Source organism: Echinops telfairi, unplaced genomic scaffold (genome assembly GCF_000313985.2).
Source record: "Echinops telfairi isolate 266 unplaced genomic scaffold, ASM31398v2 ScPeMD7_3;HRSCAF=10, whole genome shotgun sequence".
NCBI lineage: Eukaryota > Metazoa > Chordata > Mammalia > Afrosoricida > Tenrecidae > Echinops > Echinops telfairi.
Window position 1 is genome coordinate 24,641,318 of NW_022103899.1, and position 19,112 is coordinate 24,660,429.

Below are 19,112 nucleotides of genomic sequence, written 5' to 3' on the forward strand. Positions count from 1 at the left end.
GATACATGTGATGAGAAGAAAACAGTAGACAGAATCCACAAAACCAGACGCTGCTTCCTTGAAAAGATCAAAAAATCAAGAAACCATTTCAGCTAGACTAAAAGAGAAAGAGAGAAGATGCAAATAACTAAAAGCAGAAATTATATTAGGGATATAACATCTGACTCTACAGAAACAGTAAAGGATCGGAAGTGAAGCTTCTGAGCAGGTGAATGGCAACTAGTTTGATCATTTAAATGCAACAGAGAAATTCCTGGACACTCAGGGATAACCCGAACTGACTCAAGAAGCAATTGTCTCAGCAGGTCCAGAACAAGTGAAGAGCTTACATCACTAACATAAAAAATGTCCAGCTAAAGACGCTCTGGATGAAATTTCGTTGTTGCAGAATTGACAAGAAACTTTGTTAAAATATTCCAAAGAAAGTTTTTGATGTGGATGATGTACCATTGCTCTGTTGTGGCTTTGTTGCTTGTGCTTTGGGCATCATTCTCCATGGTTGGAAAGGAGGACTCCTGTTGTTTTCTAAGAATTTTTTGGTTTTTGTTCTTACATCTTGGTCTTTGCTCCATTTTCAGTTACATTGTGCTGAGAAATATGGATCCAACTTCACTGCTTCACATGTGGAGATCCAGCTGTCCCAGTCTCATCACTGGAGAAACTATTCTCTCCCCGCAGAAGGGATGTAGTACTCATTCTTTGAATGCAGTAGAGGTACTGATTTCAGTTAAGGCTGATATAAGATATAGAGCAGGATAATGGTAATGATTATACAACATGGTGATGTGATTAGTGTCATTGAAATTACATATGTGAAATGATTAGAAAGGCAATATTTTGCCTTATCACCTTGCCACAACCATTTGGTAATGACTATTGGTTGGAATTAGGAAGCTGCATGCGGGCGTCTTTGGGAAGACAAGGAGGACAGATCTGGAGAGAAAATCAAGGGTTCTTTGTGGCGTTTGACTCCGGCCACTCATAACAGCCACGCTTTTCCACTGGAAAACAAAGCTCAAACCTCAGATCTCAGTTTCCTGAAATCTAACCTTGGTGAGGCTAATTGTAACTTGCCAAAGGAGCCCTGAGAAAAAGGTGGCCTTTGCTTATTATCTATGCACACACATGGCTACTAAAACTTGAAAAAAGAATGCCAGCCATTTTCCAGTGTGATTACAACTTTTCATTTGGTTTCAGGTAGCCCCTTTTTTCCTACTTCATAATAACCTACAAGTCATAATACTTCTTGAAGGCCAACTCAGCAAGAAAACTTTTCATTTGCTTCAATATAAAGTGCCATATCTATTACATTTATATACTAGACTTTATTACACTTCTATATAATATAATACTTAGATATTATAATATGTAATACTTATATATTGCACTTTATTATCATATGTTTATATATTTTACTTATAATATATATTATTCTTTCTTAACCATGAAACAGGTTTAAAATGCTCTTATTTTGAAAGGTTTCTTTTTCATTCGATGTTTTTGAATGTTGTGCCCCAACTGTAGCTTTCCCATAAACTCTAAAGCACACTGCCACTTTGTAGAACTGTCTGTATTTGAAAATCAAGTTCCCAGTGCTTCTGAGTTCCCTTTCTAAAGCTACACAAGCATCTGTGTTCATTCCAGTGAGTAAAGAAGACTAATTATATTTTCACTGACTCATAAAATGTACTTAATAGTAACAATACGAAGGAGGACGATTTTTCAGGCTGAAGAAAGTCACGACTGTCAAATAGATACTCTGTATCTGGTGTTAATTTTATTCACAAGTATGGTCATTTCTACTTTATTTGTTAATTGCATCTCTGCTATCAATTTGATTTGTACTCACAGTGACACTACAGGACAGGGCAGAACTGCCCCTGTGAGTTTCCAAGACTATAATTCTATAACTCCTTTTTAAAAACCCACTTAACCCACATATCATACAACTTAATAGTTCAACCATATCACGAAGAGTTGTACAATCATTGCCACAATCAATTTTGGAACACTTTCCCCCCACTCATGGTTAAATCACTTTTAAAATGAGTTGTGTAATCAGCTTCAGTTCTAGTGCTCCGTTCCCCCTCCCACGTGCATTGTTTGCCACCACCCCCCAGCCCCTACACCCTCCCTGTCCCCCCATCTCTCCTATAAACCCTTGCATCAGTTTTTATCTCTATGTATCTACTCCTTCTGTGCTTCACAAACTAGAAAACCCAACAGAAACAAAATAAAATGGTAAGAGTATAATAATAATAATAATAACAATAATAATAATAATAATACACATAAAAAAAGCACAAATAGTGAGTAAGAAAGAAAAGGCCATGGGGCTATTTGGAAGGACTTGGTTGACTCCTCGCTCAAGACTGTACCCCTTTACAGGACCAGAAAGCCCTGTCTCCGATGTTTAATACACCCCTAGTGATTTCACGTAGGAGCCCTGGTGGCATTGTCAGATGATGAATGCATTTATTTCTGACGTACTTATTTCTGTCAGTGGTACATGTCTGTCAGATGCTCTTCAGAAAATCTGGCCGCTCCTACAAAGATTCACAGAAACTCCAAGCCCCTAGGTGAAGTCACTACGAGTCAGAATCAGCCTGCTGCCAGTAGGTTTAATTTTGAAGGTGCATTAGCTCATATTTCCCCCTTACATATCATACTTTTACAGGAGAATATAAATAACTACAGAGAATTTATTTTCATTTTTAAAAGAAACAGTCAATATTGTTAAAAGCATGCATTTCCAAGAGTGTGTGTGAGATGCAACGTACAAGTACAAGCTATTTTCATTCTGAATGAAATATTTACAGTGAAGGGAAAAACATCTGACCTGTTTAGCTTCTTAGAGTGAAAAGAGTAGAACAAAACATTCAGCAGCTAAGACAATCGCTTGCTGTGGAAAACATTTAATAATCGAGTAAAGAAGTCTTAATAGTTACTAAAATATTATGATGTTAAACTGTGTCATATTGACATAAAAATAAAGAAAAGAAAATGGCATACCAAGAGTTTTAAATACTGTTGTATTCCTAATTTCTTGATGCTTAATCAGGCAGGCACACACACACACACACACACACACACACACACACACACACACGTGCCCCCTGCTATATCTTAGGAACACATTGTATGGGTGTGTACCAGAGACTCCTGTCCACTAGGGGCTAGACTTTCACCAATAAATCTTAAACTTTAACACTAAAAGTCCTTTTTGGCTGACATAAAGATAAAAACATATTTCTGTTAGTTGAGTGAAATTTATTTGATAAATAAGAAGCCACATACATTTCCTTTTGCTTGTGGAATGTAATACTTGAAAAGAAACTGTATTCCATGTAATAGCACAGACCAGCCTGTCTCATCAAATCAAATAAAAAACATGATCCCATTAAAACCCCTGTATGTGTGGCTCTTGCTGTTTCATTTTCATTTCCCACCATCCATGGTTTCCGATCTCTTCTCACCCCACCCACCCCCACCCCCATTGTAGGTTTTTAAGTCTGACCTTTAGTGTAAACCTCACTGTAGTTTTAAAAGTCTTATCCTTTAGTGTAAACACTACTTTTTTGTTCCTCGTACACCTTTATAATAATGCTGTCATCAAAGATTGATCTTTATGCGATGGAGTAACTAGAAGTGTAACATTCTCCACCTTTGGGCACACTTTCAGGCATTTGACAGACGGCATTGGTTGGTAAGGATGCGGAATATTCCATTATACCAGAGTTGTCTATATATTCCTCCATGGCTGGAGTTTTTGATGGTTTCAATGTTTTGGGTATTATAGAAATTGCTGCAATAAACGTAGGTTGCACATGTGTGTTTGTGTTTTGTTCTTCAATGCGTTAGGGTTTGTATCAAGTAGAGAGATTGCAGGCTCATGAGGTAATTGTGTTTTCATTTGATTAAGGAAGTGCCATACTGTTTTCCATAGTGACACGTATTAGCTTCGATGTCTCCATATCCTCTCCAGCATTCATTGTTTTCTGTCTTGTCCAGTGTTGGACTCAAGTAGTAGCTCATTGTTTTAATTTGTATTTCTCTTTTTGATAACGGATGTGAACATTTCTTCATATGATTATGAAAGAGTTCTCAAGGGTGCTTATCCTCAAATAAAAACCTACCGCAGGACGATTATAGTATGATATGAAAAGAGTTCCATCATGGGAATATTTGACTAGTTCCCCCCTTCACGGAGCAGCTCTGCAAGTGCTGAAGACTGCTCTAGAACTTGATCATGGGCTAATTACACCGAATTAACATCAAACAATCACATGTCTGGATTCTACAAAAATGGATTAGAAACAGAGAAACACTGTAAGATTTTTTTTCCTTTTTTTTTCCAATTCATCCAATTATCTGATCTTCAACGGATAATGGAATATGGAATGATTTATGTTCTTTACACTTTTTTTCTATTCAGTTTTCCGTTACAAGCAAATATAATTTTCATAATTTTAAAGGCAAGTTTTAAATGTAAGGTTTATTTATGGCATCCTTAGGGATCTTCCCGTTGCCCTACAAAGATGAAGAAGATGAGAACACTGTCTCAAGCTGGGCAGTCTCTGTTACAGCGATGAAAGCAAGCCGCAGCAATGTGTAAGCTCTTTGTAATAGAACAAGCAGGTAAAGATAACAGTGCAGCATAACTCAAAGTGTACAACAGTTCAGAGCAATGACATTTGCCTCAGAGAGGGCATGGTCAATCTGTTGGCTCTGCTATGTGATTCTTGATACTTTTATTTTTCTCTCCTATATCTTCTTTACTCACAATGAATCAGCAATGCTAATTCCTACCTTGTTGGATTAAAACAAAAGTAGGTAAAACTCTGCATGCAGTGCCCATCACATAATAGCTGTACAATAAATAGAAAATTATTATAATAGAATGGTAAGGAAGAATGTAGGAGGGTGTTGACAGCTGACAAAGTGACTGATCACATAACAGACATTGTAGGAGTACGAGGGTTGTTGACTTTGGAAGGAAGCTTCACTCAAATGTCAGGTTGAGGCGAGCTTGTCCTCATAAATATCTTTGTAGATCCAGCTGGTCGCCTTGTGCCTGTCAATATCTCTTTATAATGCACACCTATATCGAATTTCAAGAAACATACGGCTTTGTAGCATAGACTCTATGTTGCTCTAAACGCAACAACATCATAGAACTCTCTCAAGAGGAATGAAGAGTTGACCACGGAAGTTCTCACAAGAGGGAATTGGGAAATGCCTTTAATCCCCAGAACTTGACTTTACAATGTTCCCGCTGGAGTCCAATGGAGTTTTACTGGAGTAAAGGATGGAAGTTGGGCATGTGTGGTTTTAAAGGGTCATTCAAAAAGGCAGTCTAAACCTTTACAGATGGCAGTGTAAGGCGTGATGCAGTTGGCCAAAACTGACTTTTATGCTTTCCTAAAGCAAATGTTTATTGAAAGGGGACTCTACTACACTACCAATGGAAAATAAAATTCTGGATGCTTATATTGGACAACTCATTTCACATTTACTGCCAAACACATTTATAAAAATCAATAATAATATTTTCCACGGTACCTGTTTTCAACCTTCCCTCAAAATCTTCTCTGTAGTTGCTTTTTCTCAAACACAAATATGCTTCTGAGAAGAAGTAGTGTTTTAGATGAGAAGACACGTATGAAGCAATATGCCTCTTACGACCCTGACTTTGCCTCCAGGAGTTCTGGCGGTGAATCGTGACTTATGCACTGGGCTGCAAACCACAAAGGGTCAGTGGTTCAACACCACCAGCTGCTCCCTGCAAGAATGATGAGGAGTCCTACTCCCGTAAAGAGTTGAAACCCAAAGAAACAGTTCTAGCCTGCTGTCAGTCAGCATGGACTCCAGGGCAGTGAGTCTAGTCTCTTTCGTCTTTTACCTTCATCGCTGTCATCTCTTCACAACAAGGATATTCAAGCAAGGGTGATGTGTTCCAGAGAAAGACTTCCCAATTGCTTTTAGGGTTTTCTGGAACACAGCTCCTTTTAAACGTTGTTCTCAAAAACCAACTTCCTAAAATAAGTAAATAAATATGAATCTCATGTGTGTGTTCCCCGCCCCCCCCCACCTCCCACCTCCATCCTTTTGGGCAATAAATAACTTGGTGAAAACTGCAATGGATGAGTGAAAAACATTAGAAATCCATCAAGTATGGATAGTAAGAGTTGAAGTAAAAGTAGCTTATGTTTGATAACTTCTGTTCATTTCCGAGAGAGGACAGAGTGGGGATTGTGGACTTGAATTAACAGTGGGATGAACAATCTCTACAACAGCTACAGTTTAGATCGTCCTTACCCTCTCGTTTCTAAAGTTGTGCCTGTGTACCCACAGATATGTCGAGATTGTCCTACGTTCCAGTCCACAGTAATTAAAGGAGCACCTCACCTACCTTGTTCATGAAAAGGCAAAAACAGGATATAATCTGCTCAAGTTCAAATCCCTGCTGCACTCAGAGTAATTCTGTTACCTAGACCCGGCTCTCTGGGGGGCCGTTTTCTGTTTCAGATTGTCAGAGACTATGTCTCTTTATCAGCAATAAGAATAGATGGTCAACTTGGAATGTAAAATAATACACTCACTTTGGAAGAAAGTTGGGCCATTTCTTATAAAGTCAAATGTGCTCCTCGTGTCGGGTTTAGCAGTCCCTTTCCAAGGTATTATCCAAAAGAAATAAGCACATTTATGCACTGAAACACTTCTCCAAGAATGCTCATGGCTACTTCATTCATAATTGGCAAAAATGGAAAACTCAAATTCCCTCAAGAGGAGGGTGGATGAATGAATGTTAGTGCATTCCCACAGAGAAACAATACTCTGAAGGCAAAAAGAATAGCTCTTGGCACAGCCGACAGCGTGGCTAAATGCACAGAAACTATGCTGAGCAGAGGGGACCCACAAAGGAGAACATCATTAGTTTATTTGAAAGGTGATGTTAGAAAAACATTAATTCACAGTTAGAAATTCCGCAAAGGGTTTGCCTCTGGGTAAGGGAAAGGATGAATGGGGAATGGAAATAAGGGCACATGGTTGCTTGCATTGGTGGAACAATGAAGTTGTACACTTAAGATGGGTGCCTTCTATACAACTCCACTACATACACCCACTGTTTCGTCTCTAAAAAGAGAAGAAATGATACTCTTTAAAGACTTTCAACATTGTACCACGCACACAAGTCCAGAGAAGCCTGGCTTCTCTGATGTGCCTTCCTGTGCTGTGCTTCTGAAGCTACGTGGGTCTAAGGGCTCCATGAGCCTATTCATTTCTGCAACTGTGCAACATTTGCCTAACTTTCTATTTTTCCAGAAGGCAAAATCTTGCCTTTTTTATTATTTAAATTGTTTGTAATACAGCACATAAATTGCCATTAAACACGGCCATGCAATGGGAACCTCTAGGAGGAGCAGGTGGGACCATTTCCCATTTTCTCTTATGACTTTGAGAATAAATCTCCCCCAAATGACACCTTTCTCCTTCAAACACTTCAGTTGTATATTTTATAACTTTTACATATGTCATTTTTACATGACAGCCACAGCTCCCACCTGGAGTTTTGCAACACTGTCCGCATGTTACCTTTTTTTTTTAGAATATGCATGTTTTATTCAGAATATTTTTGCATAATCAAAGTGAAAGTACAAAATAATTAAGACACACAATATTTTAACAAGCTGAAATAGATCAGGAAAGGAAAAGCAGAAATGTAATCCACGCTGTCCTCAAAAGCCTCACAAACACTCTTCCAGTTTCGCTAATGAAGAGACTTAAAGTTAAGTATCTCAATCCCAATTTCAAGTCTAAGATAATATCCTGTATAGTATAAATGTAAGTAATATTGAAATCAAGGATAGTCAGACTTAGCAGGTGAAGTCTTTAAAAAAATGGAGGAAAACAAACAAATAAACATATGAATGTGTTAGCCTATTTCCTCCAGAGAAATGAAACTAGCAACACTCATATACGTATAACAAAGAAAGTTATATCAAGAAAGCAGCCCACACAGAGAGGCAAGCTCAGTCCAATTCAACTCTATGTGTCAGATGCCAAGCTGGAGGCCTGGCCTGGCTCAAGCAGCCACAAGTGGTGGGGAAGCCTGGAGGCAAAAGGAAAAAGCAAGAAGGAAGACCACAGGCTGGGCGAGGCAGAGAGGAGTGGAGCTAATATCAGCAGGCAGCATGGTTGGCAGACAAGAGCTCCAAGGGTTGGCAGGCCACACGGTGGCTGCCAGTCCAAGTCCCAAGAAACCAAATGCAGGATCCAGAAGAAGGAGGGTGCATCAGGTTGTGAGCCGAATGAGAGGTTGTGCTCCCCCCATGTCTTCTTACAGGTGCCACCAAAGAGACACAAAACCCATCACAATGGTTCAACAGACATCGCAGCTAGAAAACCAAGAAAACCTTCAGGAATTCTGAGGGCTGTCCTAAATACTTGAGGAAAGATTGCACATTCATTCATTTATATATGGTACTAGCAAATAGTTAATGAGCAGCTATTATTATTAGAATTTTCTGAAGAACTCAGTATATGTAACTAAGAGATACCAATCTGTTTATCATGGAGCCCACGTTCTAGCGGGGAACAGTGACATATAAAATAACTATGTGAAAATGAAGTGTAGAAGGCCATCTCTGGATTGGTCAATTTTGTCATTACACTGGGTATAAAAGTGAGTCATCTCAGAAATAGGAATAGAGAATCCCACAACCATCATAAAAGAAGAGTCACTGGCAGAGGGGATGAGATTGGTGGCTGACGTGGCAGTGCAGCAGAGACAACAGGGACCATAACATTGAGACGGGAGATGGAAAGATGCACTTCCCAGCCCTATGAACCAATGAAGTTGAGTGTCTTTGGGCAGAAGGCTGGCTTGCAGAGTGAGATGCTCTTTGGGAATTGATTGGTGCTGAAAGGGCTTTGTAACCCTTGCATAAGCAGGGCAGACTGACAGGTCAACAGTGGAGAGGATGAGGACCCATCAGAGAGAAACCCGCCTGCCAGAATGATTGAAAAGAGGCTCTATTGACAAAAGGACTGTATCCTTAATATTTTAAAAATTCTGACTTGTAACTTATTCACTTCCTTGATGAACCCCATAATCATAGGCATTGCTCAGGAGTTCCATGTGGTCATTGCAATGAATTCTCACACCCAGCAGAGAAGTAGAGTGCTGTGGGCGGATGGTGGATGTTAGAAGAGGATAAACAAAGGATGGAGGGTAGAAGCAAGTCTGATCTCTGTTTCATGGAAATCATCCTTAGGCAGCTATACAGTCTGGCTTTTCATTCTCCTTGTGTGGCCAAAGGAGGTCAGACACGGTTCCCCCATCATTTCCCTCCATGCCATAGAATGCTTCATAGTAATCAGTACTAAGGGGGAAAGGAAAGGCATGGAAGGAGGAATTGTAATTAGGGAGAGGGGATAGACTTGTTGGGGAAAGTTGGATTTTGAGCTAAGATCTGAATGAAATCAGGTTGATTGGACATGCCAATGGCTGGGAAAGAGCATCCCACGCAGCAGGAGCCATAAAGCGTAGACTCTGAGATGGGGTGGTGCCTCGAAGGTGTAAGAGGCTGAAAAGAGGCCTGTGTGACTGCAGTGGAGAGGGGAGAAGGTGAGATCACTTATAGCACCAGCCAGCTTATTCTAAAGACTGCCTTTTACCGCACTTACAGTGGAGCCACCGATGGTTCCAAGCAGAGTGGTGACATGATTTACCTTTCATTTTAGACAAGTCATTCTGGGTTATGTTTGAGGACAGAACAAAAGACAAAAGGATGAAAAAAAGAAAACCATCGAAGAAGCTCTTGCAGTAACCCACGTGAGCGTGAGAAATTATCATTTGGAGCATGGTGGAGGTCAGGGTAAATGAAAGAAAATGGTTTTTGAGCTGAGCAACTGAAAAATACTGGTCCTCTAAATAAGAAGACAATCCTTGTTATATTGACAGAAGGTATATTCAGTTGTCATAGAAAGGAAAATCCTGCTAATACAAATAAAAGAGAACATTTTCTTAGCCGATCTCTGAAATTCTTTTATAGAAGCATCGTTCCATTAACTTGAATCCTTGTATTGATTTAATGTAAATACCATATTATTTCCTTATCTTTTTTTTCCTGAGAATCTATTCCAATTGTGCAGGAGAATGACAATTTTGTATACTAGGAGATGGAGTTTTAAAAGACTGTCCCTAATACGAGGAGGTAGAGGTTTTGAGTGGTTCACACAAAAGTTAATCTAACTTTAGGTGATGAGTTGAAGCATAAAAATCAGCAATCTTTGGCCCATAGTATTCATTGTTAAATAGCGTTGACTTGGGGTCAAGTGCAATCCGAGCTAGAGACCCAGGTTGAAATCCAAAGTCCACTGTTTTAGCTGTGTGTTGGCAAACTATTTTACTTCTGTAGCTCTGTTTATTTCATGTTCATATTGAATATGCTGATACTGATTCAGATTGTTGGTGTTTTTATTTATAAAAGGGAAATGGTGAAGTTGTCAGGTAAGTATTGAACTGCAAGACTGTGGTTTAAACCCACCTCGCTGTCTGCTCCCATGAATATGGATAGCCTCAAAACCCAACATAGGACTGCTATAACTCAGAATGGATTAGATGGAAGTGGGTTTGGGTTTGCATGGTACTTTATAGATAGTGATTAGTATTGCCCACTGAATTAATTTTTCTAATTTAATTTGACAAGCTTTGACTTATTAAACTTAAGAAATAATAGCATCCCATAAAAAGGGGGAAAAAAACATATTGGTTGTTAGATAAAAAGTTGTTAAAAAATAAAATAAAATTTAAAAACGTTGTTTATACTAGAGGCACAGTGTGGGAATTGTGCCCAAACTGACTCCACACTGGGTCCAAATGCTAAGGGCGTGTAACAGAGCAGCAAGGGAAGCAGAGTAAAGCAATGAAGTCTCTGGGGAATACCAAAAACAGACCTTGGGGCCAGGGCTTGGCACCCCATCAGACTTGACTGATCAAAAAACACTCCTAAAGGTCAACAAACCTACCTGGAACTATTTATAGGCTTTTCTTTTTTATGTCATTTTGTTGTTGTTTAGTTTCATTTTCTTTTGTTACTTTGTTTTCCTCTGTCTTGTTTTGGGGTTTATTATTGATTCTGAATATCTATCTAGATAAAATAGGCGGGATAAATAATCCAGAGGAGAAAACAACAGGGGACACAGGAGAGGGGGTAGCAGGGGAAAATGTAGTCAAGAGGAATTACTGAAATCCGAATGAAGGCTGAACATGATATTGGGACAAGAGGAAAGTAAAAGGAAATAGAGGAAAGAACTAGTAGGCAAAGGGCATTTATAGAGCTCTAAATACAGGCATGTACATATATAAATATATTTATATATGAGGATGGGGAAATAGATCTATGTCAACATATTTATATGTTAAGCATTAAGGTAGCAGATGGACATCAGGCCTCTACTCAAGTCCTCCCTCAATTCAAGAACACTTTCCTCTAATAACCTGGAAATCTATGATGCGCAGCTTCTGGACATGATTGCTGAAGACAAAGCTGGTGCATAAACAAATGTGGTGAAGAAAGCTGATGGTGCTTGGCTATCAACAGATATAGTGTCTGGGATCTTAAAGGTTTGAAGATAAACAAGTGGCCATCTAGCTGAGAAGCAAAAAAGCCCACATGGAAGAAGCACACCAGCCTGTGTGATCATGAGGTGTCGATGGGATCAGGTATCAGGCATCAAAGACCCAGAACAAAAATTCATATCTATGTGATTGAGTGGAAGTGCAGAGTGGAGACCCAAAGGTCCATCTGTAGACAATTGGATATCCCCTTACAGAAGGGTCACAAAGAAAAGATGAGCCAGTCAGGGTGCAGTACAGCACCAATGAAATGCAACTTTCTTCTAGTCCTTTAATGCTTCCTCTTCCCCACTATTATGATCCCAATTCTACCTTACAAATCTGGCTAGACCAGAGCATGTACACTGGTACAGATAAGAGCTGGAAGCACAGGGAATCCAGGACAGATAAACCTCTTAGGAGCAATAATGAGAGTAGTGATACCAGGAGGGGAAGGGGAAGGTGAGGAGAGAAAGGGGGAACTGATCAGAATGATCTAGCTATAACCCCCTCACAGGGGGATGGACAACAGAAAAGTGGGTGAAGCTAGACATCAGTCAGTATAAGACATGAAAAAAATTTATAAATTATCAAGGGTTCATGAGGAAAGGAGGGTGGGGGAGGGAGAGGGGAAAATGAGGAGCTGATACCAAGGGCTCAAGTAGAAAGAAAATGTTTTGAAAATGTTGATGGCAACAAATGTACAAATGTGCTTGACACAATGGATGGATGGATGGATTGTGGTAAGAGCCCCCAATAAAATGATTTTAGAAAAGTTGTTTTGATTATTTATATACACGAATGACATTAAGAAGCACTGAATTTGACTTCAATACCATTTATTTCAATACCACTTATTCCTTAGCACATAATGCTTGCTTATTACGTGAGGTGAAAATTAATCTTATTCATATTCATCTAGTAATCTCTTCATTTGGCTCCTCTTACCACATAGATAAAGGGTCTGGCTAACAGTAACCTTATGGGAAAGTTCTAACCAAAATGTAGTAGGACGAACTCCTGGGTAATGTTTCCAGAAAAGTTGTTCTACCAACAAGAAAGGATGCTCTCCATTGATATATTTCGCCTCACCCCTTTCTCTACATTTTTGCCTAAAATGTGGGCATGAGGCCTAGCACCCATCTTGTGGTCGTAAGGCAGGACTCAGAAGGAAAAAATGCTGTGAAGGAACTTAAAACAACTAGGAGTTTGGCATAAGGAGAAGCTTCTGACAAAGATGGAAGCCATTTATTCTTTCTTTTTACAGTTTATTCCGAATTGACTTTCAAATGTCAGCTAATCAGTATACCTGGTTTCTCAGGACACCAGCTTACTCCCACCCCTTTTCGTCCCCCTCACCCTCATAGCGAGCTCCCAGGAAGAGTGTTCCCTCAGGCTGACCCAAAGACAATCCATAAGAATAAGGTGCTATATGAAACCCAGGATCGGGGACCCAAAAGGACAGCAAATAGAATGAGGGTTTCAGGGATACAGTGGGGGGTGATGGTAAAAGATCGCCGATGTCAAGGAATTCAAGAAAGAAAAGGAGGTTTTGAAATGGATGTGGTAGCAATTATACAATACTGCTTGATGTGATTGAACTATGGAATGATATACCTGTATTAACTCCAAATAAAATGATTTTGAAAAACAATAAGCTGCTAATTGACTCAAATTTTAAAGTAGTATACTAATGTATCTATTACCTTGTGCCTATGAAAATATGATTTTGCAATCGCCAACCTTTCCAGGATTTTTTTTCTTGTAAGCTTGTGGGTACTCTTCATTTACGCTCTGTGAAAATGGCCTTTGGCTATTTTCGTGAGTCCTTACAAGGTGCAGCCTGATCCTGGAGCACGTTGTTCTTTCAGCAGCATGGTGATTTTAATAGAAGCTCCAGTTTGCTCTGTGCTGTTCCAATTCTCTAAGTATGGCAGAGGATATGTATAGAATTAATAATGATTCTTTAAAACAACATTGAAATACTTTACCAATTGTAATCTACCAACTCCAAGACAGCCTGGTTTGTTAGAAAATTAAAAGCATATATTTAAGCGACAATAGTCATACTTGATCTTACTTGCAGCCAAATATAAATCATAATGGTTGTATATTTTTCCTACTATTAGGCAAGCAACATAAATCCATATTTTTCTTTCATAAGTGTTTCATGTTACTTTTTTCCCTTAATAAGAAACACTGGGATTCCATCATCTTTTTCAAGTCATGTAAGCTATATTGGAAACAATAGTTTTACTTACTTATGTTCTCTAAATATATAGTCCTGTTTCTCACAGAAATTTATAGAAAATGTATGAGGGGGTACACCCCCAAAATGGATTTCATTCTCAAAGCTATGCATTTAAAGTTGTTTTTGTTTTACAAAACGACCTTATCACTTTCAAAGCCCTCTCCATTACATTTAATATATTTGTCAAATATGTGATTCCATTCTTGGAAACATTTTAGAAACTTATCTGTTTGGATGGCTGTCAGCATCTCCCTCATTTTTTTCTAACCTCTTCCATGTTGTCAAATCGCTGTCCTATCATATTCCTCTGCATTCACAGAAACAAAACGAAGGCACATGACCAGGTGAGTAAGGTGCTTAGGGCAAGAGAGGCATGCCATTTTTTGCCCAAAAAATGGTGCACTGAGGTTGGTGTGTGAACAGGTGCATTGTTGTGGTGGCAAAACCAGTCCCCTGGAACAGAGCACTAACCCACACCAGGGGAGGATGTTGATTGTGTCTCCACATGGAAAGAGCAACCAGACTTCAAACCGGAGCTCCAAGACAAGAATGCAACACACTGACATGAAGCAGGGAACCGATAGAGAGGCCTGAGGGGCTGGCTCCATTACCAACTAAGTAGACAGCACCACCACCACCCCAAGAAGAATTCACTTCAGAGGACAGCACTGAAGCTACTGCTCAAGAAGAGGCACTGGTCTGGTCAGCGTGCACAGGAGCCAACGTGGGGGGATAGAGAAAAAAAAAAAGAGTGAAGCACATCCTGGCTCACCAAGCCCTGAGGACAATGTTCCTGCTCAGAACAACAATGCACAGAGATGACCACAGGGCTGGCCTCACCATGGGACACAGCATTCCTCATTGACCCATAGCACCCTTGGGGACAACACTAGAGACTCATGGTGGGAATTGTGCTCACCATGTGCTCACTATGCCGAAGCCAGCCTCTGGGTGCATGCAGCAGATCAGCGGGGGGAGCAGAGCATTGAAGTCCATAGGGATAAAGGTGGTGCCAGGGCATGGCACCCCACCATACTCGACTGGAAAGCACCCGTGAAGGACAACAAACAGACCCTGAACTATCTATACATTTGTGTGTGTGTTGTTGTAGCCATTGTTTTACTTTCTGTTGTTGCTTCATTGTACTCAGTCTTGTGATGGTACATAGCATGTCTACCTAGAAGGGATAGGCAGAATAAACAATCCAGAAGAGAGAACAATGGGGTGGCAGTTCCAGGGGGACATGGGAGTAGGGAAGGCGGGGGAAAGGAAGTGGGTGTTAACAAGCCGAGGGACAAGGGAACAACAAGTGATCCAAAATCAGTGTCAAGGAGGGTGTGGCAGGTCGAGCAGGGCTGGATCAAGGGTAATGTAACCGAGAGGCATTCCTAAAACCCAAATGAAGGCAGAGCATGATAGTGGAACAAGAGGAAAGTACAAAGAAATAGAGGAAAGAACTAGGAGGCAAAGGGTTGTCATAGAGATTTAAATACAGGCATATAAAGATGTAAATATATTTATATACGATGAGGGGGAAATAAATCTATGTCCATATATTTATAGGTTGAGCATTAAGAAAAGAGATGGACAGTGGGCCCCTGCACAAGTACTCTCTCAAAACAAAAACACTTTTTTTGTTCTAACAATTCGGCAGTCTGAGTTGCTCACCTTCCTGGCACGATCACTGAAGACAATGAGTGCACAAGCAAATGTGGTGAAGAAAGCTGATTGTGCCCAGCTACCAAAAGATATAGCACCTGAAGTCACTGAAGGCAATGGGTGCACAAGCAAGTGAGGTGAAGAAAGCTGATTGTGCCCAGCTACCAAAAGATATAGTCACTGAAGTCACTGAAGGCAATGGGTGCACAAGCAAGTGCAGTGAAGAAAGCTGATGGTGCCCAGCTATCAAAATATATAGCACTGAAAGTCTTAAAGTCCTGAAGATAAACAAGCAGGCATCTAGCTGAGAGACAACAAAACCCACATGGAAGAAGCACACCAGCCTGTCCTGACTCGATCGCTGAGGACAAAGTGGGTGCACAAGCAAAAGTGGTGAAGAAAGCTGATGGTGCCCGGCTATCAAATGAATAGCATCTGAGGTCTTAAAGGGGTGAAGATAAACAGGCAGCCATCTAGCTAAGAAACAACAAAGTCCACATGAAAGAAGCACACCAGCCTATGAGATCACAAGGCATCCAAGGGATCAGGTTATCAGGTATCAAAGACCCAAAAAAAAATCATAGCATTGTGAATGAGGGGGAGTGTAGAGTGGGGACCAAGGCCCATCAGTGGGAAATTGGACATCCCCTTGCAGACGGGCTGCAGGGAGGAGACGATCCAGTCAGGGTGCAGTGTAGCAATGATGAAATATACAATTTTCCTCTAGTTCTTGAATACTTCCTCCCCCTCCCCCACTATTATGATCCCAATTCTACCTTACATTTCTGGCTGGACCGGAGAATGTACACTGGCACAGATAAGAACTGTAAATATAGGGAATCCAGGACAGATGAACCCCCCAGGACCAGTGGTGAGATTGGTGATATCCAAAATAATGTGTAAATTATAAAAAAATATCATTAGTATCACATGTAAGTAAAATTTTGCTGACAGTAATTCAAAATCAATTGTAGCAGAACAGTGATGGGGAGCTACAAGGTATTCAAGCCAGATTCAGAAGTGGATGTGGTACTTGGGATATCATGGCTAAGGTCAGACGGATTTTGGTTCATAGCAGAAACTAGCAGAAAGATATTTGCTTGTGTTTATTGACTATGCAAAGCAATGTGACTATGTGCATAATAATATTTTTTAATCTATGGAAAGTATTGAAAAGAGTGGGAAGACCACAGTGTTTCCTTGTGCTCATGCTGACCTATACGTGGACCAAGGGGCAGTCACTTATTTAAACAGAACAAGGTAGCACTATGTGGTTTCAAATTAGGAAAGGTGTGTACAGGAGTGTGTCCTTCCACTATACTCAGTTTGTATCTGAGCAAATAATCTGAGACGCTGGACTATATGGAAAGAATGTGGAATCGGTATGACAGTTGCATAGATATCACAGCTTCAGAATCCTTTCATCTTTCTCTTCTACCATCCTGAAGACTGCCTCGTGATTCAAGAGGACTATTGGAGCACAGCCATCACATCTACATTCCAAGCAACTGGAAGGGGAAGAATGGCTTAGGATAGAAGGTTGTTCCCTTAAATCCCACCTAACAATTTCTACTGCGATCTCATTGTATACCCTTATCTTCAAGGTTGACAGTTTTTTCATTGCTCAAGTTTCATAAGGAAGAAGGGAAGATATCGTAAAGTGCTTTGCCAATGTTGAAGGCAAAGATTAGTTCTGTTATTTTGTTCTGTATAATACAAAAGTTTAAATGTATTGCTATTGTTATTTATTTGTTTGCTTCTTCTTCAATGATGATAATAGCAAAAGTTAGCAATTGAATGTTAAGCCCATCCCAGACACTGTCATTTTAATTACTTTGTATGATTCATGTAAGCATTCCTGACATCCACACCATAAAATAGGCACTGTGTTATTCATTTGCAGACGAGAAACTAATACAGGAATTTTGAGGAAGTTACTCAAATGAATAGAGCTAGTGGGGGTGAGAGACAGAACTTGAACTCAAGTAGTCTGGTGGCACAAAGGTTACACACTGGACAGGCAACCACAAGGTCAGCAGTTTGAAATCACCAGGAGAAATATCAGGCTTTTCTGCCCCCACAAAGAGTCACAGTCTTGGAAACCCACAGAGGCAGTTCTCCCCTGTCCTCTACCGCAACTCTGAGTCGGAATCCACTCTCGGACATTGAGAGCCTGCCTGACAGGAAAAGAATGAGGCAATCCAGCTCTACGAAGAACTGCAGCCTCAGAAACCCTGCAGAGCAGAGCTGCTCTGTTTCACGGGGTTTCTATGCGTCAGAACCAACTGGAGGGCCTGGTTTTGTTTTTAGCTTGTTTCACACGTAACTTAAAAAGTCACACATACGATTTTCTCCCAGTTTGTCATACTGTGTGCTGCTGCGACTGGGAGCTGTGTCACTGGTATTTCAAATGCCACCTGGGTCATTCATAGTGAGCAGATTTCAACAGAGCTTCCAGACTAAGATCAGACAAGACAGAAGGACTTGGCTCCCCACGTAGGAGGAAGAAGTTGCTGAAAACCTTATACATAGTGTTGAAGATGGTCACATACAGAAAGCCTACTCAAAGGAAGCAGACATTGAGATGATGCCGGCAGATGGGCACCTCAGGGCTGAGGCCACTCAAAATGTGACAGAGGAGGAGCTGATTTTGTGACTAGGAGTTGCATGGTGACGGGAATTCAGTAAAGTCTGTGGCAATGGAGCGTTTGGGATCTTCATTTGTTGACAGGCATGACTCGAGGTACAGAGAAATAGTTGCTACAATTTTCTAATGATTGCAACTGGGAACCTGCGAAGTAGGTTGAATGTAGGAACATGACAATTGATATCCTAGGCATTAGTGAGCTGAAATGGACTGGTATTGGCCATTTTGAATCAGAAAATCATATGATTTACTCTGCTGGGAACAGCACAATCAAGAGGTATGGTATGGCAGTCACTGTCAAAAAGGATCTTGCTAAATCCATCATGGAGTCCAATGCTGTCTGTAATAAGATTACTAATGCTATCTGTGATAAGATTATATCTCTTTGCCTTCAAGGCACTGCAATCAATACAACTTTTATTCAACTTCATGCACCAACCCCAAAAACTAGTAGTGAAGAAATAGATGAATTCTACCAACAACTTCAGTTGAAATTAATTAGACATGCAATCAAGATGCATGGATTGTTATTGGTGTTTGGAATGCAAAAGCTGGAAACAAAGAGGAAGGAACAGTAGTTGGAAAACATGGAGTTGCTGACAGAAAAGAAGCTGGAGATCACATGGTAGAATTTCGCACACCAACTGCTATTCAAAGAAAACACCTTTTTAAAACAACACAAAGGGTGACTATCCACATGGACTTCCCCCAGATGGAATAAACAGAAATCAAATTGATTACATTTGTGGTAAGACATGATGGAGAAGCTCAATAGCAGCAGCTAAAACCAGACCTGGAGCTGACTGTGGAACAGCCCACCAATTGCTCATATGTAAGTTCAGAATAAAGCTGAAGAAAACTAAAAGAAATCCACAAGAGCCAAAATATGACCTTGGGTCTATCCCACCTGATTTTTGAGACCATCTCAAGAA